The sequence below is a fragment of the Pseudophryne corroboree genome, chromosome 3 (assembly GCF_028390025.1).
Source record: "Pseudophryne corroboree isolate aPseCor3 chromosome 3, aPseCor3.hap2, whole genome shotgun sequence".
NCBI lineage: Eukaryota > Metazoa > Chordata > Amphibia > Anura > Myobatrachidae > Pseudophryne > Pseudophryne corroboree.
Genome location: NC_086446.1, coordinates 438,233,278 through 438,259,835, shown reverse-complemented (window position 1 = coordinate 438,259,835; position 26,558 = coordinate 438,233,278). Strand labels below are relative to the sequence as shown.

Sequence of the window (26,558 nt, the reverse complement as noted above, 5' to 3'; positions counted from 1 at the left end):
TGTGTGCATTCTCAATATTCTGCCCACATTTCCTATGTTTTCCTGTCACTATGTCACCCTCCTTGTGGGCGGACATATGTAAATGCAGTGTGACGTGGCAGAAAATTGGTAAGTGAAAAAAAAATCTTTAAGTGTGTAGCTCAAATATTGGTGCCTGTAATTTCCCCAAAAACCGCATGATGGTTGGGCCACCCAAAAAAAAATCGGACAGTGTACACCTAGCTTCAGGGACTCATTATAGAGTTGGACGCATCATACTGCAAAAACGCCGGCGTCAAGTGTAAAAAAAAAAGTAAGACTGTGAGCCTGGCACCAGTAGCATATGCACCAAGTTTACACAAAGACAGGACAGTACATACTGTACGTCAGCCAGGAATAACAAAAGCACATAGAGCCATGGTGGTCATTCCGAGTTGTTCGCTCTGTATTTTTCTTCGCATCGCAGCGATTTTCCACTAATTGCGCATGCGCAATGTTCGCACTGCGACTGCGCCAAGTAAATTTGCTATGCAGTTAGGTATTTTACTCACGGCATTACGAGGTTTTTTCTTCGTTCTGGTGATCGTAATGTGACTGACAGGAAGTGGGTGTTTCTGGGCGGAAACTGGCCGTTTTATGGGTGTGTGTGAAAAAACGCTGCCGTTTCTGGGAAAAACGCGGGAGTGTCTGAAGAAACGGGGGAGTGTCTGGGCGAACGCTGGGTGTGTTTGTGACGTCAAACCAGGAACGAAACTGACTGAACTGATCGCAATGGCCGAGTAAGTCTGGAGCTACTCAGAAACTGCTAAGAAGTGTCTATTCGCAATTCTGCTAATCTTTCATTCGCAATTTTACTATGCTAAGATTCACTCCCAGTAGGCGGCGGCTTAGCGTGTGCAATGCTGCTAAAAGCAGCTTGCGAGCGAACAACTCGGAATGACCACCCATGGCTAGACAGTTTTATTAAATGCTAAAGTCACCCAAATAACACAAGTCACTGTGCTTGTCACTGTACTCAGTGGTACAGTTCCTTTTGGATAGTTTTTAATTCTTGTAACTCCTTCCAGCTACATAAATCAATCAGCTACATGCGTGCAGAAATACAATACGTATCCGACATAAGGAAGCGTCTACATATCCTGCAGCAATTGCGCACTGTAGGTGTGAGCGCCAGGAACCGGCCTCTGAGCACCTGGGAACGATGTACTAAACAGTGAAAACAGTGAGAAGTGAGTCAGTGCACCTTTATTCATAAGAAAAAATAAAAACTGTCGTCATTCACCTGCTCGGCCTCTGTGACAGCGGCGCAGCCACCAGAAGGAAACCCGAGACCCTGAGCAGCAGCCTCCCGCCGCTACACCGCATGCGCACTGACCCATCTGTTAGAGCTGTCATCTGGAAGAAACATAAACAAGCAGCGCGCCGCCCTCCGTGGCGCGGGGAGGAGTGAGGGCTGTTGTTGTTCCCGGCTCCACCCCCTTCCCTGTGCGCAGCGCCTGCCAATCACGCACGCCCCGCTCCGCCCTCTCCTTATCTGCCACTATGGGAGCTTACCCTCTTCTTACTGGCACCGCCTCTCATTCTCCGCCCACCCCAGACACCACGCCTTTCTGGAAACTTACCAACCAATGACAGGCTCCGAACGCCAGGCAGCCCAGCAACTAATTTGCTTTGCCACGCCCCACTGTTGGCTTCTTGTCAGTTAGCAACAAAATGGCCGCGGCTGCCCATTTTCTGCATCCCGTCCGTGGAACCAGGCTGTCGCTGTGAGGAAGAGCCGGAGGTGAGCGCCCATCCTTCCCCGCACCGGAGAGGAAGCCTCCCCCTACTCCCAGCGCCGTCGGGCCCCGCACACCGGGAGGCGGTGACAGCGCCCAGCAGAGGAAGCCTGGCCGTGTCCCGGGGGAGAGGCGCGCAGACCCGAGCCCCCTGTACCCCGCCAGCCGCCCAGCTCAGAGTCTCCTTTCCCGGGTTAGAACTCCGCCTTGTCCTGGCGCTGCTGCCCGTTCTTCCGTCCTCCCTGGATCCCCCTCGGTGTCACCGAAGCCCCCTCCTCCGCCGCCTGTGGCTCCCGAGTCGGAAGATAAACCTGCGGGCAAGTGACAGGAGAGAGACGGCTGCCGAGACCCGTCCTACACCGGCGCTGCCAGCGGAAGACTGGGGGAGAGGAGACCAGGTACCCGACTGATGCGGGGCAGTGCGTGGGCTCAGCTCCCTCTCGTTACATAGATGGGGGAGTGCTTATACTGTGTGTGTGTGTGTGTGTGTGTACACGTCTGATCAGTGTGTCATTACTGTGTAGGAGTACAGTGCCTGAGTATCATCACAGCCAGAGACCCAATGTATCATCTGTCAGCAGTCTGTGTCTCTCTCTCTCACACACACACACACTGGTGTTGTTATTATGTAAATGTGTATGCATAAGTAGTATGTGTGCCTGGCTTAGAAATGACTGTACATAGATTAGTCTGAAGATTGTTGGGTGAGAGGTTAATAGGCTTTGAATTCCCTTGTGTAAACCTTGGCTGAATGGCATCACGTGGAAATGTGACATATTTGCCTGTAACTAGTTGGGGTTTTTAAGCACGTGGAGAATCCTAGATATATTTATACAGCTCTAATTGGTCCTAATATAACCCAGGCCACCTATAGGGTGTTCTACAGAGAGTTCGGCTGGTGAATTGGACACCATTTGCCGACTGCCTTACTTGACTAGACCACTGAATGATTGGCCTTCCATGTTGATGGGGAAAATTGTGTTTGAATATTATTGTAAAGCATTATGCTGTATGATTAGATCTAAATATGGTTTAATTATGCTGCACCCAGCACAGCATTATGTTGCCATTGCTATGTTATAGACTGAGCTAAACTGCGACATCAGTTTATTCTAAGCATAGCAGTAGTGTATTACTCTGTTTTATTGTGACTGGTCTGGGATTTGTTTTTTTTTCCAGCAAATAGGCTGGGAAATGCTGTTTAAGTGTCTAGTTTTAGATACAATGCTACGTTTAACAGCAGCAAAGTTGTCTGAATAAGTGAATATTTGTAACAATTCAGTAATGAGTTCCTTTGTAATAATGAAAATGTGAAGATTTTTTTTTTTCCAATTGAATTTGCTATTTATTTCTTTTTTTTATGTACAATCTGTATTTGGGTTTTTATTAATTTATTTACAGTTTCTTATATAGCATATTCCGTTGCGCTTTACAATTGTTTTTTATTTACTCTGCTAGTGTATTTTCGTTATTTTGTTTGTACAATATATGGTATGCAGTGACTGATGAAACAAATGTCACCAAAGACACTTATTTTAAATCATTCACTTTGTCAGCACTTTTTTTTAGTTTATAATCGTGCAATGTCTATTAAGCAGTCATGCTTCTTTCAGTTACTGATTAGTTCTAGAAGAATAGAAAAATATGAAGCATGTGTTGTGTTTAGAACATGTCATATTTTTTTTACGGTATACTTCAGTTGAGTTTATTGAAGTCTGTAGCTGTTGGGTAGATAACTTAAGAAATGGTTTGTCTCATAATTTACAGGTGTGGTATATTATGTGCACATGGTCGAAATGTCGTCATGCTTAGCATGTCAACGGTGACCATTTAGACAGTCATCATGTCTACACCGATGACATGGTACATTACCATCCCTGGTGGCCCAGTGGTCACTTACGGGTACCTAGCGGTAGCAGCATCTTTCAGATCCCAGCCTTCACATGAGGAGCGGTTCCGGTGAGTATTCTTGCCCCTGTAACTACCCCTGACTCTCCCCCTAGAGCTTAGCCCTAACTCCCCCCTCCTAGTAGTGCTTAAACCTAAAGGCCCCCATGCATTACTGTGACTTGTCTGAGGCACAAGTTGGATCTGATTTCCCTTGAACTCCCCCGGCAGCTCCCCAGGAGTGCTTCCATCTGATTTGATACTTGATGTGCCATTTTTACATGTGATTTATCGCATACGATATATCGCATGCTGCTGCCGCTGTGTTGGTGGGTGGAAGCATCGAGAGAAAAGCCACTCAATTGAAGATATCCGAGAAATAGTATGCAAAATATCACAGGTGCTAAAAAAAACTAGCTGCGATGTGCACCTGATGCCTGCGATTCTGTTTATCCTATGTGCAGCATGTCCGACCACCGACTCAGCCCCCGATGCGCATCAGATCAGATGTCAAACACCTGCGATTAGGCCCGTTTTCACCCGATTTCCATGCCCGATCCATCAGAATCAGGGGGAAAACAGGCCATATTGGACACATGTATTGCCAGCTTAAGTGTTGGCAGTCTGAGAATGTTGACATGATGCCTGTTTGCATGATGGTGTTCTCATTCTGACAGAATTCCATAATTTACAGCCATGCTTTTTTAACCAATGGTAAAAAATCCAATGTAGATTTTGAGGACTAGCTACTGAAAGTAAGCTGTACATTGTACCTCTTGGGGAAGATGTGCACTTATTAAGATGTATAGAAAATACCATCCATAGTTATGAAGCAGTACCGACACTAAAGGGGGGTACACATGGAGAGATCCGTGCTTAAATTCTAAGAAATCTGACTAGATTAAGCACGGATCTCTCCATGTGTAGGGTGCCGGCGATAGTGATGTGCTGACCCGTGTGTCGCTATCGCTGGCTCTAGATTTGGCATGCATGCCAAATCTAGTGAGATTGCTCATTTCACCGCTGGATAAAATGAGAGCCCCCCCACCTTGCTCAGCACACATCGCGCTGAGTGCTGGGCGGTCTATGCTAGATTGCTCAGCACACATCTCCCCCGTGTGTATGGGGTTTAAGCACCAAGGGGCTGATTCAGAGTTACATGAAAGTCTATTTTGCAGACAGGTCTTGAACAGATATTTTGTTTTGGACAAATGTTAGAAATATTTTATAAATGGCTTGGCAACATATAGTAGTAAAAGTTCACTTACTTTGTTTATTTTGTTTTTAATGAAAGTGTTTATAATGACTTTCTTTCCCTGAATTTTTTTTTCACATGCAGCAATACAGTAGGATAAAGTGACATTCAAAACACATAAATCCAGGTGCCAAACAAGTAACATTCTACGGGGCATATTTAGTTGGCCGCGAAGGTGTTCCACATAAAAATTATATGAACCTCGCCACCAATTTTGGATTATCGCAGGTATATCTGCTTCCCATACCTGCGGGGTCCATTCTATTCTTGCACCTAATTGAATAGGGGAAAGACATGCCACCCTCTACCATATACAGAAAAGGTCTATAGGGCATTTTACCAGTGGACTTATGTTAAATTTGAAGACTACAAATGGGGTGATCTGGCCAAATCTGTAAGCACACCTTACTTTCATATTGATTATATCCAATGTAAAATGCATCTAACTGAATTTCTCTGACGTCCTAGTGCAGGGGTGTCAAAGACAAGGCCCGCGGGCCAAATCCGGCCCGCCAGACCTCGTCTGATGGCCCGCGGTGCCGCCGCCATGAAACCCCCTTCTCCCGAGTGCCCAGCTCGGGGGGGGGGGCGGGGTTTCGCGGAATGACGCGATTGCGTCGTGACGTCACGGCGCAATCGCGTCATTCAACGAAACCCCGTCGGAGGAGGGAGAAGGGAGCCGCGCAGACGAGGAGGGAGAGGCGGCTGAAGAGCGGCGAGAACCGCTTCAAATGTAAGTCAGCCCCTCTCCCTTCCTCTCTTTCTCTCTCTCTCCCTCCTTCCACCACCTGCCGCAATGTGTAAAATGGGGACCTGTGCCTGCCGCTATGTGTAAAATGGGGACCTGTGCCTGCCACAATGTGTAAAATGGGGACCTGTGCCTGCCACAATGTGTAAAATGGGGACCTGTGCCTGCCGCTATGTGTAAAATGGGGACCTGTGCCTGCCACAATGTGTAAAATGGGGACCTGTGCCTGCCACAATGTGTAAAATGGGGACCTGTACCTGCCGCTATGTGTAAAATGGGGACCTGTGCCTGCCACAATGTGTAAAATGGGGACCTGTACCTGCCGCTATGTGTAAAATGGGGACCTGTGCCTGCCGCAATGTGTAAAATGGGGACCTGTGCCTGCCGCAATGTGTAAAATGGGGACCTGTGCACTATAAAAGGGGGCACATGGCTGGGCACTATAAAAGGGGGCACATGGCTGGGCACTTTAAAAGGGGGCAGATGGCTGGGCACATATAAGGCAGGTGGAGCGGTAAATTTTGGATAGACCTACAGATACAACCGGCCCTTTGATGGGGACCAAACTGCTGATGCGGCCCCCGATGAATTTGAGTTTGACACCCCTGTCCTAGTGGATGCTGGGAACTCCGTAAGGACCATGGGGAATAGACGGGCTCCGCAGGAGACTGGGCACTCTAAAAGAAAGATTAGGTACTATCTGGTGTGCACTGGCTCCTCCCTCTATGCCCCTCCTCCAGACCTCAGTTAGATTTCTGTGCCCGGCCGAGCTGGATGCACACTAGGGGCTCTCCTGAGCTCCTAGAAAGAAAGTATATTTTAGGTTTTTTATTTTACAGTGAGACCTGCTGGCAACAGGCTCACTGCAACGAGGGACTAAGGGGAGAAGAAGCGAACCTACCTGCTTGCAGCTAGCTTGGGCTTCTTAGGCTACTGGACACCATTAGCTCCAGAGGGATCGACCGCAGGACCCGTCCTTGATGTTCGTTCCCGGAGCCGCGCCGCCGTCCCCCTTACAGAGCCAGAAGCTAGAAGAGGTCCGGAAAAATCGGCGGCAGAAGACTTCAGTCTTCACCAAGGTAGCGCACAGCACTGCAGCTGTGCGCCATTGCTCCTCTTGTACACCTCACACTCCGGTCACTGATGCAGGGCGCTGGGGGGGGCGCCCTGAGCAGCAATAATTAGACCTTGGCTGGCAAAATAATCACAATATATAGCCCCAGAGGCTATATATGTGATAAATACCCCTGCCAGATTGCATAAAAAAGCGGGAGAAAAGTCAGCCGAAAAAGGGGCGGAGCTATCTCCCTCAGCACACTGGCGCCATTTCTCCCTCACAGCTCCGCTGGAAGGAAGCTCCCTGGCTCTCCCCTGTAGTTGTCAGGCTCAAAGGGTTAAAAAGAGAGGGGGGGCACTAAATTTAGGCGCAATATTGTATATGCAAGCAGCTATTGGGGAAAATTCACTCAGTTATAGTGTTAATCCCCACATTATATAGCGCTCTGGTGTGTGCTGGCATACTCTCTCTCTGTCTCCCCAAAGGGCTTTGTGGGGTCCTGTCCTCAGTCAGAGCATTCCCTGTGTGTGTGCGGTGTCGGTACGGCTGTGTCGACATGTTTGATGAGGAGGCTTATGTGGTGACGGAGCAGATGCCGATAAAGGTGATGTCGCCCCCTGTGGGGCCGACACCAGAGTGGATAGATAGGTGGAAGGTATTAACCGACAGTGTCAACTCCTTACATAAAAGGCTGGATGACGTAACAGCTTAGGACAGCCGGCTTCTCAGCCCGCGCCTGCCCAGGCGTCTCAAAGGCTATCAGGGGCTCAAAAACGCCCGCTCCCTCAGATGGCAGACACAGATGTCGACACGGAGTCTGACTCCAGTGTCGACGAGGTTGAGACATATACACAATCCACTAGGAACATCCGTGACTTGATCCCGGCAATAAAAAATGTGTTACACATTTCTGACATTAACCCAAGTACCACTAAAAAAGGGTTTTATGTTTGGGGAGAAAAAGCAGGCAGTGTTTTGTTCCCCTATCAGATGAGTGAATGAAGTGTGTGAAAAGCGTGGGTTCCCCCGATAAGAAACTGGTAATTTCTAAAAAGTTACTGATGGCGTACCCTTTCCCGCCAGAGGATAGGTTACGCTGGGAGATATCTCCTAGGGTGGATAAGGCGCTCACACGTTTGTCAAAAAAGGTGGCACTGCCGTCTTAGGATACGGCCACTTTGGGGTAAATTTACTAACATTCGTATTTTCCCGTTTCAGGTCAAAGTTCAATCACGAATGACATCGAAAGTGTAAAACTGCAACTTTTTGAATTTATTACGACTAATTTACTAAGCTGTCGTATTCGGGTTTTTCTTTTGTTCCGATGTCGATGTCATTCGTGTTTTTTTTTTTTTTTTTCAACGGCCTATGCGCCTATGCGCTCCTTTGTAACCAATGGTGGGAACTTTCTGCTCAGCGGTGACGTCACTTTAGGTCAACCGCAGGGCAGAAAGTTCCCACCATTGGTTACAATGGAGCGCATAGGCGCTACATTGTAACACTGCCGTGTGCCGCCTGTCACTCAGTACAGGAGCACACAGCCGATCAGGAGAGTGCTACAACGTGGCGCTCCCTGATTGGCTGAAGAAACCCACTTAGACAGAAGTCAGAGTGGGTTTCTGGCATTCGGGGAAAGGAGTCCCATGTGAAAACATGGGGCCCCTTTCAGTTCGTGGCTCGGGTCTGCGGTTTGTTATTTTATTCAAGTACGTAGATTACACATGGATGCGACGAGGAGCCTGGGACCCTGGATCTGGTGAGTGTAATTTATTCAACAGGTACCCCTTGGATTCTACTGGAGAAGAGGACCGACCTGCGTGTGAACATAAGGTAAGTATGTATGTATGTTTGTGTGCATGTATGTAATAAATCTTTACTTTCACGGTGTGTGTGTCTTGTCTTTTTTTGGGTATTTTTTTAGTAGTAGTACTACAGGTACCAGCGGGCCCGTTTTTCCGCCGCATGCTGGTACTTGTGGTTCCCCAAGTACCAGCATGCGGGGGAGGCTTGCTGGGCCTTGTAGTACTGCTACTAAAAACAATATCTTTTCATTATCACAAAAGGCTATCAGCCCCCCCATCCGCAGCCCATTGGATGGGGGGGGACAGCCTCGGGCTTCACCCCTGGCCCTTGGGTGGCTGGGGGGGGGGACCCCTTTATTGAAGGGGTCCCCACTCCCCCAGGGTACCCCGGCCAGGGGTGACTAGTTGGATTTTTGATGCCACGGCCGCAGGGCACTATATAAAAGTGACCCCCGGCTGTGGCATTATCTGTCCAGCTAGTGGAGCCCGGTGCTGGTTTTAAAAATACGGGGGACCCCTACTCTTTTTGTCCCCCGTATTTTTGGAACCAGGACCAGGCGCAGAGCCCGATGCTGGTTGCTTAAATATGGGGGAACCCCTGTCATTTTCCCCCCCATATTTCTGCAACCAGGATCGGCTCAAAGAGCCCGAGGCTGGTTATGCTTAGGAGGGGGGACCCCATGCAATTTTTTTTGAAAAAATAATCACTTTCCCACCCCTTCCCACTGATATACATGCACGGATCTCATGGATCCGTGCATGCCTATCCAATCACGAATAAAAAAAGCAGGTCTGTTTTTTTTAAGCACTTTTTTACGAGTTGTAATTTTTCACGGCAGTGTTTTTTTTTTTTTTTTTTTGCTTTGCACTTCTTAGTAAATGACCGAGATTCATACTTAAACAGACGCGTTTTGACCGATGGTGTATTCATTCGTGATTTTTTTCCTAGGACTTCCAAATGTTACGAATGCCCTCATCACTGCCGTGATTTGAGTTTAGTAAATTACCGAGATGACACTTTGATGAAAAAACGGCATCTCGGTCAAAATCGGGACCTTAGTAAATTTACCCCTTTGAAGGTACCTGTTGATAAAAAGCAGGAGGCTATCCTGAAGTCTGTATTTACACGTTCAGGTACTAGACTGAGACCTGCAGATATTGCTGCTGCAGCGTGGTCTGTGACCCTGTAAAACAGGGATACTAGTTTGCTAACATAAGAGCATATTAAAGACGTCGTCTTATATATGAAGGATGCACAGAGGGATATTTTACCGGCTGGAATCCAGAATTAATGTAATGTCCATTCTGTCAGGAGGGTATTAGAGACCCGACACTGGACAGGTGATGCTGACTTTAAAAAGGCACATAGAGATTCTGCCTTATAAGGGTGATGAATTGTTTGGGGATGGTCTCTGGGACCTCGTATCCACAGCAACAGCTGGGAAGAAAATTTTTTACCTCAGGTTTCCTCACAGCCTAAGAAAGCACTGTATTATCAGGTACAGTCCTTTCGGCTGCAGAAAAGCAAGCGGGTCAAAGGCGCTTCCTTTCTGCACAGAGACGAGGGAAGAGGGAAAAAGCTGCACCAGTCAGCCAGTTCCCAGAATCAAAATTCTTCCCCCGCTTCCTCTGAGCCCACCACATGACGCGGGGGCTCCACAGGCGTAGCCAAGTACGGTGGGGTGCCGCCTCACAAATTTCAGCGATCAGTGGGCTCGCTCACAAGTGGATACCTGGATCCTTCAAGTAGTATCTCAGGGGTACAAGCTGGAATTCGAGGCGCCTCCCCCCCGCCGTTTCCTCAAATCTGCCTTGCCAACAACTCCCTTGGGCAGGGAGGCTGTGCTAGAGGCAATTCACAAGCTGTATTCCCAGCAGGTGATAGTCAAGGTGCCCCTACTTCAACAAGGACGGGGTTACTATTCCACACTGTTTGTGGTACCGAAACCGGACGGTTCGGTGAGACCCATTTTAAATTTGAAATCCTTGAACACATACATAAAAAAATTCAAGTTCAAGATGGAATCGCTCAGGGCGGTTATTGCAAGCCTGGACGAGGGGGATTACATGGTATCCCTGGACATCAAGGATGCTTACCTGCATGTCCCCATTTACCATCCTCACCAGGAGTACCTCAGATTTGTGGTACAGGATTGCCATTACCAATTCCAGACACTGCCGTTTGGACTGTCCACGGCACCGAGGGTGTTTACCAAGGTAATGGCAGAAATGATGATACTCCTTCGAAAAAAGGGAGTTTTAATTATCCCGTACTTGGACGATCTCCTTATAAAGGCGAGGTCCAAGGAGCAGTTGTTGGTCGGAGTAGCACTATCTCGGGAGGTGCTACAACAGCACGGATGGATTCTAAACATTCTAAAGTCACAGCTTGTTCCTTCCACACGCCTACTGTTCCTGGGGATGGTTCTGGACACAGAACAGAAAAAAGTGTTTCTCCCGCAGGAGAAAGCCAAGGAGCTGTCATCTCTAGTCAGAGACCTCCTGAAACCAAAACAGGTATCGGTGCATCACTGCACACGAGTCCTCGAAAAAATGGTAGCTTCATACGAAGCAATTCCATTCGGCAGGTTCCATGCAAGAACCTTTCAGTGGGACCTCTTGGACAAGTGGTCGGGATCGCATCTTCAGATGCATCGGCTGATAACCCTGTCTCCAAGGACCAGGGTGTCTCTACTGTGGTGGCTGCAGAGTGCTCATCTTCTAGAGGGCCGCAGATTCGGCATACAGGACTGGATCCTGGTGACCACGGATGCCAGCCTTCGAGGCTGGGGGGCAGTCACACAGGGAAGAAATTTCCAAGGTCATTGGTCAAGTCAGGAGTCGTCCCTACACATAAATATTCTAGAACTGAGGGCCATTTACAATGCCCTAAGTCAGGCAAGGCCCCTGCTTCAAAACCAGCCGGTACTGATCCAATCAGACAACATCAAGGCAGTCGCCCATGTAAACCGACAGGGCGGCACAAGAAGCAGGATGGCGATGGCAGAAGCCACAAGGATTCTCCGATGGGCGGAAAATCACGTCTTGGCACTGTCAGCAGTGTTCATTCCGGGAGTGGACAACTGGGAAGCAGACTTCCTCAGCAGACACGACCTACACCCGGGAGAGTGGGGACTTCATCCAGAAGTCTTCCAACTGTTGGTAAACCGTTGGGAAAGGCCACAGGTGGACATGATGGCGTCCCGCCTCAACAAAAAGCTAAAGACATATTGCGCCAGGTCAAGGGACCCTCAGGCGATAGCTGTGGACGCTCTAGTGACACCGTGGGTGTACCAGTCGGTTTATGTGTTCCCTCCTCTGCCTCTCATACCAAAGGTACTGAGAATAATAAGAAGGCGAGGAGTAAGAACGATACTCGTGGTTCCGGATTGGCCAAGAAGAGCTTGGTACCCAGAACTTCAAGAAATGATATCAGAGGACCCATGGCCTCTACCGCTCAGACAGGATCTGCTACAGCAGGGGCCCTGTCTGTTCCAAGACTTACCGCGGCTGCGTTTGACGGCATGGCGGTTGAATTCCGGATCCTAAAGGAAAAGGGCATTCCGGAGGAAGTCATTCCTACGCTGATAAAAGCTAGGAAAGAAGTAACCGCAAACCATTGTCACCGTATTTGGTGAAAATATGTTGCGTGGTGTGAGGCCAGGAAGGCCCCTACTGAGGAATTTCAGCTGGGTCGTTTTCTGCACTTCCTACAGTCAGGAGTGACTATGGGCCTAAAATTGGGTTCCATTAAGGTCCAGATTTCGGCTCTGTCGATTTTCTTCCAGAAAGAACTGGCTTCACTGCCTGAAGTTCAGATATTTGTAAAGGGTGTGCTACATATTCAGCCCCCTTTTGTGCTTCCTGTGGCACCTTGGGATTTCAACGTGGTGTTGAGTTTCCTGAAATCACATTGGTTTGAGCCACTTAAAACTGTGGATCTGAAATATCTCACGTGGAAAGTGGTCATGTTATTGGCCTTGGCTTCGGCCAGGCGTGTGTCAGAATTGGCGGCTTTGTCATGTAAAAGCCCTTATCTGATTTTCCATATGGATAGGGCAGAATTGAGGACTCGTCCCCAGTTTCTCCCTAAGGTGGTATCAGCTTTTCACTTGAACCAACCTATTGTAGTGCCTGCGGCTACTAGGGACTTGGAAGATTCCAAGTTACTGGACGTAGTCAGGGCCTTGAAAATTTATATTTCCAGGACGGCTGGAGTCGGGAAAACTGACTCGCTTTTTATCCTGTATGCACCCAACAAACTTGGTGCTCCTGCTTCTAAGCAGACTATTGCTCGCTGGATTTGTAGCACAATTCAGCTGGCGCATTCTGCGGCTGGATTGCCGCATCCTAAATCAGTAAAAGCCCATTCCACAAGGAAAGTGGGCTCATCTTGGGCGGCTGCCCGAGGGGTCTCGGCTTTACAACTTTGCCGAGCTGCAACTTGGTCAGGGGCAAACACGTTTGCTAAATTCTACAAATTTGATACCCTGGCTGAGGAGGACCTTGAGTTCTCTCATTCGGTGCTGCAGAGTCATCCGCACTCTCCCGCCCGTTTGGGAGGTTTGGTATAATCCCCATGGTCCTTACGGAGTTCCCAGCATCCACTAGGACGTCAGAGAAAATAAGATTTTACTCACCGGTAAATCGATTTCTCGTAGTCCGTAGTGGATGCTGGGCGCCCATCCCAAGTGCGGATTGTCTGCAATACTTGTATATAGTTATTGCCTAACTAAAGGGTTATTGGTGAGCCATCTGTTGAGAGGCTCCGTTATATTTCATACTGTTAACTGGGTATAGTATCACGAGTTATACGGTGTGATTGGTGTGGCTGGTATGAGTCTTACCCGGGATTCAAAATCCTTCCTTATTGTGTCAGCTCTTCCGGGCACAGTATCCTAACTGAGGTCTGGAGGAGGGGCATAGAGAGAGGAGCCAGTGCACACCAGATAGTACCTAATCTTTCTTTTAGAGTGCCCAGTCTCCTGCGGAGCCCGTCTATTCCCCATGGTCCTTACGGAGTTCCCAGCATCCATTACGGACTACGAGAAATAGATTTACCGGTGAGTAAAATCTTATTTTAAATGCAGTCCTTAATTGAATCTGCCCATGGTCTACCATTGCAAGGTCTCTCAAAAAAGGGATTCTCTACTGCCTGTTATAAGAACTAAAGGATTAGTATTATGCTCATATTTTATAATTGTAAGCCTTTTGCATGAGTTACTGGTAACAGGGGTACTTTATTTCCATGCTTGGGTCAGTGAGTACAATATGGGACACCATTTTATAGCAATATAGTTTTCTTCTACATGTTACCAAGGAGTGGTAATTATTAGTTTTGCTATAATTTATGATAAATATTTTAAATGTGGCAGTGCCTTATTACCCTTCTCATTCCCAAGGAGAAGATCTGCTTATCAGAGTTGGTAGTCGCCTACAGGTACATGATGGCAGACGAAGAGAGGATTGTGCTCTGAACATGTACTGTATTCAGAGAAAGGGATATTCTAGAGTTCCTCTACTCACTGCATAATACATCGATTGACATTGTGGTTGGCATGGTAAATTAGGAACTTTACTATATGTAATGGTAGCTTTGAGGAAAAAGTAAGCAATTGTGTATTTTTACAGGGCAGCCAGTGTGTACAAGCCTTTCTGTAGCTTGTAATTGGCACAGCTGCTACCGCTTTACACTTTACTGGGTTGATCTTCATAGTATATATTTTTTAAAAGTGTTAATTTACTATTTTATTATTATTATTAATAATAATAATAATAATATTATGCAGAATCAGATGTTGTTATAGCATACACTATACAAACATAAGACATGGAGGGTCATTTTATGTAATTCACTTACAAATTGTATCATTTGGAATTTTCACACTAAAGATATAGTTAACGATATTTTCATGCATATTGTCTAAGGTGTACGCATTATATCTTTAACAAACCCCCCAGTTTTCTGAACATGCGCTAAAATGTAACTATATTATCCAAAATTGCATGTACGGGTTGGTGGTGGGGTGAAGTCACTGAGCGATATCGTTCAGTGTGTACGCTGTAAATGGGCCCCTCGGGATGGTAGAGAAAACATTAGATGATATCGCTCATGGAGCATGTCGTCTAATGTGTATGCACCTTAAGGGCGAGATTCAATTGTTTATTGTTCCTGATCTCCCGTCTAAAGTAGCTAAACCCAACCAAAGTAATGGGTGCAATGCGAAAAAAGTACAGTTTGGGCCACTTATCGCTCACTTCAGCTCGCCTTCCCCTGGGATGTAGGGGGTGTGAGCTAAAATTAATGCGCTGGCAGCTGATCACTTCCGACCGGGGCAACAATTGGTTAGCTCTGTTAAGTGATATCTACTGGCTACCAGCAGAATATAGTACATGCACAGTGTTCTTCCCATGCCATATTTCTTGGGCAGTCCACCCGGGTATAATTCCCTTGCCACCAGGCACTATGATGCAGCCAAAAGTCATGCTGCGCTGACTGCAGCATGACTGCTTGGTCGTGTCACAGTGCCCTGCTACATCAGAATGGAGGGAGAGGAAGGTACCTCCCCCAGTATAAAAGGAAGGATGCAGTTGCCAGTGGTGAACAGTGAAGAGAATGGACTGCCTGTATCCACTCCCTGTTTTTCAGGAACCACCTGTTGTTACTTGGCCTTCTGTGGAGCCAGCAAGTAGGGCAGTATCTGGGCAGTGTTGTCATCTGTGTCCAGCCAGGAAGTGAGGCTTTCCTTTTGTGTCCAGACAGCAATTGGGGAAGTATCTTGGCCGCTCTTGTACTTGTATCCGTAAAGCAAGTGTGTAGTATATGTGCTGCTCTTAAAAAAAAAAAAAAAAAAAAAAAAAAAAAAAATGAATTTATGATGTTGATAACACTTATAATATAGGTTGAATCTCTCATATCCGAAAAATTTAATATATTTAAAATCCAAAATTTGTTGAGCGTGACTGAGCTAGACCACTTTGCTTTCTGATGATTCAGTGTACTCAACATTGTTTCTTGCACAAAATGATAAGAAATATTTTATAAAATTAAATTTAGGTTACGTGTAAAAGGTGTATATGAAACTTAAATGCATTTCGTATTTAGACTTGGGTAAAATATCTAATTATTGCTAAAATACAGAAAAACCTGAAATATAAAATACTTTTGGTCCCGAGCATTTCGGATATGTAAGAATTGGGGGGAGAAGTCAATTAGCAGCGGTAATTTACTGCAGCTAATTGATCCCCCAGGGGCTATTCAAGTAGCCCTGACGCTGGCTTTCTCAGGGATTTATTTTATTTTTTTGGGTCCGCTGAGGTCCTTAGAAAAAATAAAAATAAAAAATAAAAATAAAAAAAAAGTCACCAATAAGTACCGTTTTCTATAGAAAATGGGAAAATTTTTGCTTGCAAAAAAAAAGTATTTTTGATTGAATTGCCCTAAAAAAACATTGGGCAGTACACACTGAGCTATTTTTCCCTGTGCCAGCGATGTCCACGGGGGAATGAAGCACTTTCCACAGTAGGAGACTGGAAAGTGCTTCACTCAGCTGAACAAAGTAGCTCAAAACCCCAAAAGCGAGCTACTTTGAGCTCAAAATCGCCCAGTGTGTAAGGGCCTTATACCCTCGTTTCGCCGTGTCATTTTTAAATACATTTTAAATTGGCGCCTAGTGCAGATAAGTATGTTCGGTTCCATTTGTTTAAATATATGGTCTTTTAAATGGTTTAATGTCCCGCAGCCCCAGCGATTTGGCGATGTTGCTTGTTAAGCCCCGCTGCTGTATGCTGACTGAGGTCCAGAAGCTTCACTCCTGGCACACCAGCACTACATGGGCTGCATGTGAGCAGCACCTTGGAACCCTTCAGTGCCTGCCGCCAGTCAATAGGTCAACCGCCGGTGCAATGCACCATGAGTAAAGTGTGTACACACGGTGTCATTTTTCTTTCAATTTTTGACTATATAGTCAAAATTGTAAGAAAATATAGTGCATATCGCACTGTGTGTATAGTCCTTGCGATGCCGATGTGCGGTTCCGTAGAATCTGTATCGCAAGGAAAATAGACTGTGCAGGCAGCCCAACATTGATTATATCGACAGGGCTGTGCTCCGATGTACACACCTTCAGATGTGCCGCCAGCCCTGCGAGCTTCAAGTTATTAGTATTCTATAATGTCATGTATGAAAATAACAACAATCCTCATCATTTTGTAACTAACAGATCATGTTGTAGAGATTAAAAAAGTATTTTCAACCAGTTAACTGATGTTTTGTTTTTTTGTACCCAAAACACACTCAGAAATTGCCAGGGTTTTTTATGAGTAAATTAGGTAAAGAACATAAATTTAACCTTATCCCAAATGATTGTAGTTAAAAGAAGGAAAAAAAAAAAAAAAAAAAAATCGTAATTTTTCCCCAAACATCGGAACATTGGTTGGGATCATAGGAACATCGGTAACACCGCTGCCATCGTGACATTACTTTTTACACCCCAGACAGCTGCCAGGTACACTGAGGGGAGGGTGCAGTGGATAGAAGTTTCTCTTCCCTGCCGCTGCCAACACTGTTTATCTGACTGGTCGCATCCTGTGTGACCAGGTCAGATAAAGCACTTGCTGGTATGGTCGCATCTGATGTGACCATGCCAGGCAAGTGGTTAAAAGAGAACACAAAGCAACTCCGTAGAATTCAGTGGGAGGAATTGTTAGGTGCATTTATATCACACCCACGAGTAAGTGAGGCTATATGCCACACTTGTGGTACCACTGGACTCGCAGATTTGTTTTTAGCCCATTTGCTCTTTAGATTCAGTTACATGAGACTGTAAGATTTGTAAAGTATTATCTGTTTCTCTGACGTCCTAGTGGATGCTGGGAACTCCGTAAGGACCATGGGGAATAGACGGCTCCGCAGGAGACTGGGCACATCTAAAGAAAGATTTAGGACTATCTGGTGTGCACTGGCTCCTCCCCCTATGACCCTCCTCCAAGCCTCAGTTAGATTTCTGTGCCCGGCTGAGCTGGATGCACACTAGGGGCTCTCCTGAGCTCCTAGGAAGAAAGTATATGTTAGGTTTTTTATTTTCAGTGAGACCTGCTGGCAACAGGCTCACTGCACCGAGGGACTAAGGGGAGAAGAAGCGAACCTACCTAAGTGGTGGTAGCTTGGGCTTCTTAGGCTACTGGACACCATTAGCTCCAGAGGGATCGAACACAGGACCCGACCTCGTCGTCCGTTCCCGGAGCCGTGCCGCCGTCCCCCTTACAGAGCCAGAAGCAAGAAGGTGGTCCGGAAAATCGGCGGCTGAAGACTTCTGTCTTCTCCAAGGTAGCGCACAGCACTGCAGCTGTGCGCCATTGCTCCTCATGCACACCACACACTGCGGTCACTGATGGGTGCAGGGCGCTGGGGGGGTGGCGCCCTGAGCAGCTATATTAACACCATGGCTGGCGAACTGACACCATATATAGCCCCAGGGGCTATATAGGTGTTTATTAACCCCTGCCAGAACTTTTACAATAGCGGGAGAAAGCCCGCCGAAAAAGGGGCGGAGCCAACTCCCTCAGCACACTGGCGCCATTTTCCCTCACAGCCCCGCTGGAGGGATCGCTCCCTGGCTCTCCCCTGCAGTCCTGCACTACAGAAAAGGGTTAAAAAGAGAGGGGGGGGGGGGCACAAATTAGGCGCAGTATAAATATATTATGCAGCTATAAGGGAAAACACTCTCTTAGGTGATATCCCTGTGGTATATAGCGCTCTGGTGTGTGCTGGCATACTCTCCCTCTGTCTCCCCAAAGGGCTTTGTGGGGTCCTGTCCTCTGTCAGAGCATTCCCTGTGTGTGTGCTGTGTGTCGGTACTGCTGTGTCGACATGTATGATGAGGATAATGATGTGGAGGCGGAGCAAATGCCTGTGAATGGGATGTCACCCCCTTGCGGGGTCGACACCGGTGTGGATGGACTTATGGAAGGAATTACGTGACAGTGTCAACTCCTTACATAAAAGGTTTGACGACATAGGACAGCCGGCTGCTCAGCTTGTGCCTGTCCAAGCGTCTCAAATGTCATCAGGGGCTCTAAAACGCCCGCTACCTCAGATGGCAGACACAAATGTTGACACGGATACCGACTCCAGTGTCGACGACGATGAGACTAGTGTACCTTCCAATAGGGCCACCCGTTACATGATTGAGGCAATGAAAAATGTATTACACATTTCTGATGATACCCCAGGTACCACAAAAAAGGGTATTATGTTTGGTGACAGAAAACTACCAGTAGTTTTCCTGCATCTGAGGAATTGATATGAGGTGTGTGAGGAAGCGTGGACTTCCCCCGATAAGAAATTGATAATTTCTAAGCAGCGTACCCTTTTCCGCCAGAGGATAGGTCACGTTGGGAAATACCCCCTAGGGTAGATAAAGCGGTTACACGCTTATTAAAAAAGGTGGCACTACCGTCTCCGGATACGGCCGCCCTGAAGTACCTGTTGATAGAAAGCAGAAAACTACCCTTAAAGCTATATACACACACACGGGCATTATATTGAGACCTGCTATTGCCTCGGCATGGATGTGCAGTGCGGCAGCTGCGTGGTCAGATTCCCTGTCGGATAATATTTATACTATAGATAGGGACAATATTTTGCTGAAAATAGAGCATATAAAAGACGCTGTCTTATACATGCGTGATGCACAAAGGGATATTTGCCGACTGGCATCACTAATAAGCGATATGTAAAACCATTGCCGCCAGACGGGGGTTATGGACTCGGCAATGGTCGGGCGTTGCCGATTCAAAACGGCACATGGAAGTTTGCCCTATAAGGGGGTGGAACTGTTTGGGGATGGTCTTTCAGACCTCGTTTCCACAGCTACGGCTGGGAAATCAAAACTTTTGCCACAAGCTACCCCACAGCAAAAGTAAGCACTGTAGTATCAGGTACAGTCCCTTCGGCCCCAGAAAAGTAGAGGACTAGAGGCTCATCTTTTCTGCCAAGAGGAAAAGGTAGAGGGAAAAAGCTGCAGCACACAGCTAGTTCCCAAGAGCAGAAGTCCTCCCTTGCGTCCGGTAAGTCCACAGCATGACGCTGGGGCTGCTCAGGCGGACCCGGATACGGTGGGGGCCCCTCTCAGAGATTCAGCGCACAGTGGGCTCTCTCACAGGTGGATCCCTGGGTTCTTCAAACAGTGTCTCAGGGGTACAGGCTGAAATTCGAGACGTCTCCCCCCCGCCGTTTCCTAAAATCTGCCTTACCGGCAGCTCACTCTGCCAGGGAGGCAGTGTTGGTGGCTATCCAAAAACGGTATTCACAGCAAGTGATTATCAAGGTACCCCTCCTTCAACAGGAAAAGGGTTACTTTTCCACAATGTTTGTGGTACCGAAACCGGACGGTTCGGTGAGACCCATCTTAAATTTAAAATCCTTGAACACATATAACAAAAGATTCGAGTTCAAGATGGAATCGCTCAGGGCGATTATTGCGAACCTGGATGAGGGGGATTACAGGGTCTCTCTGGACATCAAGGATACTTACCTGCATGTCCCCATTTGCCCTCCTCACCAGGAGTACCTCAAGGTTGTGGTACAGGACTGTCACTATCAGTTCCAGACGCTGCCGTTTGGATTATCCACGGCACCAAGGGTCTTTACCAGGGTAATGACCGAAATGATGATACTCCTTCGCAAGAAGGGAGTTTAATTATCCCGTACTTGGACGATCTCCTGATAAAGGCGAGCTCCAAGGAACAGTTGGTAAGGGGGTAGCACTTTCTCGGGAAGTGCTGCAACAGCAGGGCTGGATTCTCAATTCCAAAGTCACAGCTGGTCCCGACGACACGTCTTCTGTTCCTGGGAATGATTCTGGAAACAGACCAGAAAAAAGTGTTTCTTCCAATGGAAAAAGCCGAGGAGTTGTCATCTCTAGTCAGAAACCTCCTAAGACCGGGACAGGTGTCGGTACATCAATGCACACGAGTCCTGGGAAAAATGGTAGCTTCGTACGAAGCAATTCCATTAGGAAAGTTCCACGCAAGGAATTTCCAGTGGGACCTGTTGGACAAATGGTCCGGGTCCCATCTCCAGATACAGCAGCGGATAACCCGGTCGGCAAGAACCAGGGTGTCGCTGCGGTGGTGGCTGCAGAGGGCTCATCTACTAGAGAGCCGCAGATTCGGAATACAGGACTGGGCCCTGGTGACCACGGATGCCAGCCTTCGGGGCTGGGGTGCAGTCACACAGGGAGTGAAATTCCAAGGACTGTGGTCAAAACAGGAGATTTCACTTCACATAAATTTTCTGGAGCTAAGAGCCATTTACAAGGCCCTAACCCAAACAAGGCCCCTGCTTCAAAACCAGCCGTACTGATCCAATCAGACAACATCACGGTGCTCGCCCATGTAAACAGGCAGGGCGGCACAAGAAGCAGGAGGGCAATGGCAGAAGCCACAAGGATTCCCCGTTGGGCGGAAAATCATGGGGTAGCACTGGCAGCAGTGTTCATTCCGGGAGTGGACAACTGGGAAGCAGACTTCCGCAGCAGACTCCACCCGGGAGAATAGGGACTTCATCCAGAAGTCTTCCAAATGCTGGTAAACCGTTGGGAAAGACCACAGGTGGACAGGATGGCGTCCCGCCTCAATAAAAAAGATATTGCGCCAGGTCAAGAGAACCTCAGGCGATCGCTGTGGACGCTCTAGTGACACTACGGGTGTACCAGTCGGTTTATGTGTTCCCTCCTCTCCCTCTCATACCCAAGGTACTGAGGATAATAAGAAAAAGAGGAGTAAGAACTATACTCATTGTTCCGGATTGGCCAAGAAGGGCTTGGTACCAGGAACTTCAAGAGATAATCTCAGAGGACCCATGGCCTCTGCCACTCAGACAGGATCTGCTGCAGCAGGGGCCCTGTCTGTTAAAAGACTTACCGCGGCTGCGTTGACGGCATGGCGGTTGAACGCCGGATCCTGAGTGAAAAAGGCATTCCGGAGGAAGTCATTCTTATCCTGATCAAAGCCAGGAAGGATGTCAGCCTGAAGTTCAGATGTTGTAAGGGAGTGCTGCATATTCAACCCCTTTTTTGTGCCCCAGTGGCACCTTGGGATCTCAATGTGGTTTTGGAGTTCCTGGAATCACATTGGTTTGAGCCACTTAAAACCGTGGATTTGAAATATCTCACATGAAAAGTGGTCATGTGTTGGCTCTGGCTTCGGCCAGGCATGTGTCAGAATTGGCGGCTTTGTCATGGAAAAGCCCTTACCTGACTTTCCATATGGATAGGGCAGAGTTGAGGACTCGTCCTCACTTTCTCCCGAAGGTGGTATCAGTATTTCACTTGAACCAACCTATTGTGATGCCTGCGGCTACTAGGGACTTGGAGGATTCCAAGTTACTGGACGTAGTCAGGGCCCTGAAAAATTATATTTCCAGGACGGCTGGAGTCAGGAAAACTGACTCGCTGTTTATCCTGGATGCACCCAACAAGCTGGGTGCTCCTGCTTCTAAGCAGACTATAGCGCGCTGGATTTGTAGCACTATTCAGCTTGCGCATTCTGCGGTGGACTACCGCAGCCTAAATCTGTAAAAGCCCATTCCACAAGGAAGGGGGCTCATCTTGGGCGGCTGCCCGAGGGGTCTCGGCTTTACAACTTGGCCGAGCTGCTACTTGGTCAGGGGCAAACACGTTTGCAAAATTCTACAAAATTGATACCCTGGCTGTGGAGGACCTTGAGTTCTCTCATTCGGTGCTGCAGAGTCATCCGCACTCTCCCGCCCGTTTGGGAGCTTTGGTATAATCCTCATGGTCCTTACGGAGTTCCCAGCATCCACTAGGACGTCCGAGAAAATAAGATTTTACTCACCGGTAAATCTATTTCTCGTAGTCCGTAGTGGATGCTGGGCGCCCATCCCTAGTGCGGATTGTCTGCAATACTTGTACAAAGTTATTATTACAAAAATCGGGTTGTTATGGCGAGCCATCTGTTCAGAGGCTCCATTTGTTATCATACTGTTAACCGGGGTTCCTATCACGAGTTATATGGTGTGATTGATGTGGCTGGTATGAGTCTTACCCGGGATTCAAAATCCTTCCTTATTGTGTCAGCTCTTCCGGGCACAGTGTCCTAACTGAGGCTTGGAGGAGGGTCATAGGGGGAGGAGCCAGTGCACACCAGATAGTCCTAAATCTTTCTTTAGATGTGCCCAGTCTCCTGCGGAGCCGTCTATTCCCCATGGTCCTTACGGAGTTCCCAGCATCCACTACGGACTACGAGAAATAGATTTACTGGTGAGTAAAATCTTATTTTTTCTTACATTCTGGCAGAAATCATAAAAGAAAAAGAAAAAGAATGTGTTTTTTAAAAATGGTCTTAAAACATAACTTTTATTGAAGAAAACTATATATATAAAAAATCCCGAATCACATGGGATATGGACAGTAGAACTCACGATTAGTAACAATGTATGGGCACCAATAGGCTGCCTGCTGTGTATGAGTGTGTAGTGAGCAGCAGGTGAGCGATCTTCTGCTTCTGATAGGAGTGCTACGCAGATGATCGCTCACCTGCTGTTGTGTTTCATTAGATCTGTATTGCATTTGATTAGATACATATCTGTCCTGGTCCATATCCACACTATTGGTGAACCTTGTGTGTTACATGATTTGGGCGATTTTATCCGTATACTTTTATATTACTCCAACTATTTAATATTTATTAGAATACAATTCATTGCATAGATATTTAATATGGGCCTATTGGTGCCTTTACATAGTTACTAATCTTGAGTTTTTCTGTCCCATATACAGTACCATGTGATGGGTTTTTTCATACATAGTTTTCTTCAATACAAATTGTATGTTTTAAAAACATTTTGAACTATAGGGTGAGTGCCCCCCCCCCCCCCCTCCCCCCAAATACTTTCCTTTTCTTTTTTTTCTTTTTTTTGTCATTACTATTTTACTCCATTATCTCCATTAACTGATTGTTACAATTAGTCTTTTTGGTTTGGTGATTTTGATGTGTGAAGATATTTATTTATTTATTTTAAGATACTGTAGCCTACTACTGTATATCTCTGTTCTATTATATTCAGTGAACTCGCACGTGCTTAGGTTTGTCCCCATTTTTTCCCTTTCCCCTTGGGTTAGTTCTGGTAGACATAGAATTAGTTGTTTAATAGTTCTCTACAAAACCATTTAATTAGAGCTGCACAGAATTAATCATCTACTTTGTTTGGAATGCAATACTGTACATACAGATGTGCCCTCTTACATCCTTGCAGCAGTCACGCTTAACAGCCATTGAAGTCGCGTTATGCCGCGGCGGGACTCTGTAGTGCCGAGCGTCTTTTTTTTCTGCTAAAATACATCTTGGATGTAACAAAATGTATTAGGAGGCACAAGCAGCTTCTGATTAAAATGATATTCAGCATGCCTAGATTCTGTGTGTAATTGCAGCTCTATCTGCATCTGAAATGCCACGTTACAGTGATTTCCACAAAAACACTGTAGCGTAGCATTTTGTATACAAATACAGTAAAACACACTTGGCGCTACCGAGTCACACGCCACTCACGTGTTATGTGTAACGCGACTTGTAGCGCATGGAACAAAGATAGCTACTGCAAATGCCCCTTTACAGCCATGACTATGCACTCCAGACATTTCCACCATACTTGCTGATACTGTGGAATTGCCAAACTGTGTTGATGACTTTAATTCAGAGCCTGGTCCTGTTCTTTATGCAATCCCTATTTAAAGTGGATATATGGTAAAAACCATTACTGACTACTTTAGAGCTGAAGGTGGATCTAGGACAGTGATGGCTAACCTTGACACTCCAGCTGTTGTTGAACTACATATCCCAGCATGCCCTGCTACAGTTTTGTTATTTGGCCATGCTAAAACTGATGCAAGGCATGCTGGGATGTATAGTTCAACAACAGCTGGAGTGTCAAGGTTAGCCATCACTGATCTAGGATAAGAGCATATTATCTGGAAGGCAAGTTTCAGCATACGTCAGAAATCATGTTCATGATAGATGCTGAAGAATAACAAGGTGAAGATATGCAATAACTGCATCATAATTTCAAACCTGAAACCTTGTTCACAAAAAATGATCTGTGCATAAGGGGCATAATAGAGTGGATTTCACATTCTTGTTTCATGCCCTGCTTACTTCTGTGGGCCTTACTACCATTTGCCTCTGACCTACAATTAGGACTAGAACCACCAAAGATGTCCTACTGTATATGGGCTATGGGGGTTATGTAATTGGTTTCACAATTCTGAACCTGCCATTTCAATAAGCTCACTGCTTAAAGTTGCAATCAGCTATGAGGCTGGTTTTGCTCCGAAATCACAGCAGTTCCATAATCTCAGAAAATATTTTATTGGCAAAAGTATCACCATATTTTACCTTTTAGGTTGTGTACACATCAGAACGATGTTTGGTCGATGCAACATTGTCTGCGATTGGGCACCGACATCGGCAAGTGCATACACACTTGATGATGTCCGCTGTGATGGGGGGGATGCTGCATTCTGCAACATGGCCCTAATAAGCAATATCGCATATCTGACCTGCATGCAGGACCGACGTGTGATGCAGAATACAACTCGCGGGAGCGCGCATCATATCCTTAATTATCTATAGTTGGCCTAAAACCAGTGGAGGGATGGCAGCTCTTTAAACTCTGGCAATTTCACCCAGTCAAAACTGCATAATCCACAACAAATCCTGAACACACAGATCTAAATCTGCAGCACCTAAAACCTCACAAACTTTTGAATTTGAATTATTGGGTGCGGGAATTCAACTCTTTTTCCTGAGACAAATTCAGTATCTGGTAATAGCAGCAGTGAATACGTGAATGTTTTACATAGCTACAGGATTGGGGGAAAAAAATCTGTTTTAAAAAAACAATCAAGTAAAAGCTTTTTTTGGTTTAAACAATTTTTTTTTCTTGCATTAATGTTTTAATAAAAAGAATTTGCATTTGAAACCTTAATCAACCATGTTTTAATGCTTTCTAACAATGTTTTTAGGCTTTGATTTATTTGTCATCTTTCAATAAAAACCAATTTTTTTACAGCTTATTATTCCTACTATATTGCATTTGAATATACGTAGGTAGACTAAACATATTAATACATACAAAGTTCACTGATAAATAGATGAAATTGAAAATAAGAACAAGTTAATGTTAAGCATTAGTCCTGGTCCTACTTAATACTATTATAATAAAATAAATCTGAATCGTAATACAAAATGGAAAATGCAAATTCACTTTTCAGAGAAACACACACACACACACACACACACACACACACACTTAAGCACAGTACATATTTTTAGGGCCGATTCAATTATTTTACCTCGTAGCTACCACTAGGGGGCACAAAACGGAGCAATTCAATTGTTGCTCCGTTTAGACGCCCAGTAGCTGCGGGGCTGACATTTCTTCTCGCAGCCTCCTGAGAAGTTAGCACTTTGGATGCCCAAAGCAGGGCTTAAGACAGGTTTATCCATTTTATGCAGCTGAACCCTGTCTGTTAGGGTGCGACATGTGCGATGTGCATGGGCGCCCAAACATCAGTTGAATTGTGACAATTGTTTGGGCGTCTAAACAGTCCCATTAAGATGGGATTTTTAGGACGCATAAAATAGTTGAATCGTCCCCAAAGATTTAAAAACACTATTTTTTAAAGTGTGCAAGTCTTCCCCCCCCAAGAAGTCATGGCACCTTGCCAATAGTCACAGCATAATAAAGAGGGTTTAAAAAAAAAAAACACCGTTTGGTTTAAAATATACTTTTATTTTGATAAGTGACATTAGTCATTTTAATTTGTAGTGGGCAATAAACAGAATGCAACTGATGCAGAGTCATGCACCGCTCAGTTGTATCTTTACTCCACTTATGGTTTAAAGGTGGCTGATTTACTTAATATTGTTCAGAACATGTCATGATAAATACTCCTGCAGTTAACTTTGGGTGTGGTCCGTTGGGTCGACAGTAACTAGGTCAACAGTCATTAGGTTGACCACTATTGGT

The 26,558-nt window shown here is 46.2% G+C and overlaps 1 protein-coding gene and 1 long non-coding RNA gene across 2 annotated transcripts in view; one reads left to right on the top strand and one right to left on the bottom strand.

Annotated features, from left to right (window-relative positions):
- Positions 1-1,345, bottom strand: part of LOC135055885 (uncharacterized) — a 340,186-nt gene extending 338,841 nt beyond the window's left edge. Inside the window, exon 1 of the long non-coding RNA XR_010243839.1 lies at positions 1,262-1,345. This is a non-coding gene — a long non-coding RNA (uncharacterized LOC135055885). The remainder of the gene's footprint in view (positions 1-1,261) is intronic.
- Positions 1,346-2,072: 727 nt separating this feature from the next.
- The window catches only part of TNRC6C (trinucleotide repeat containing adaptor 6C), a 268,173-nt gene continuing 243,687 nt past the window's right edge, over positions 2,073-26,558 (top strand). The window contains exon 1 of the mRNA XM_063960449.1: positions 2,073-2,155. The gene's annotated coding sequence lies outside the window, so the exon portion shown is untranslated. The remainder of the gene's footprint in view (positions 2,156-26,558) is intronic.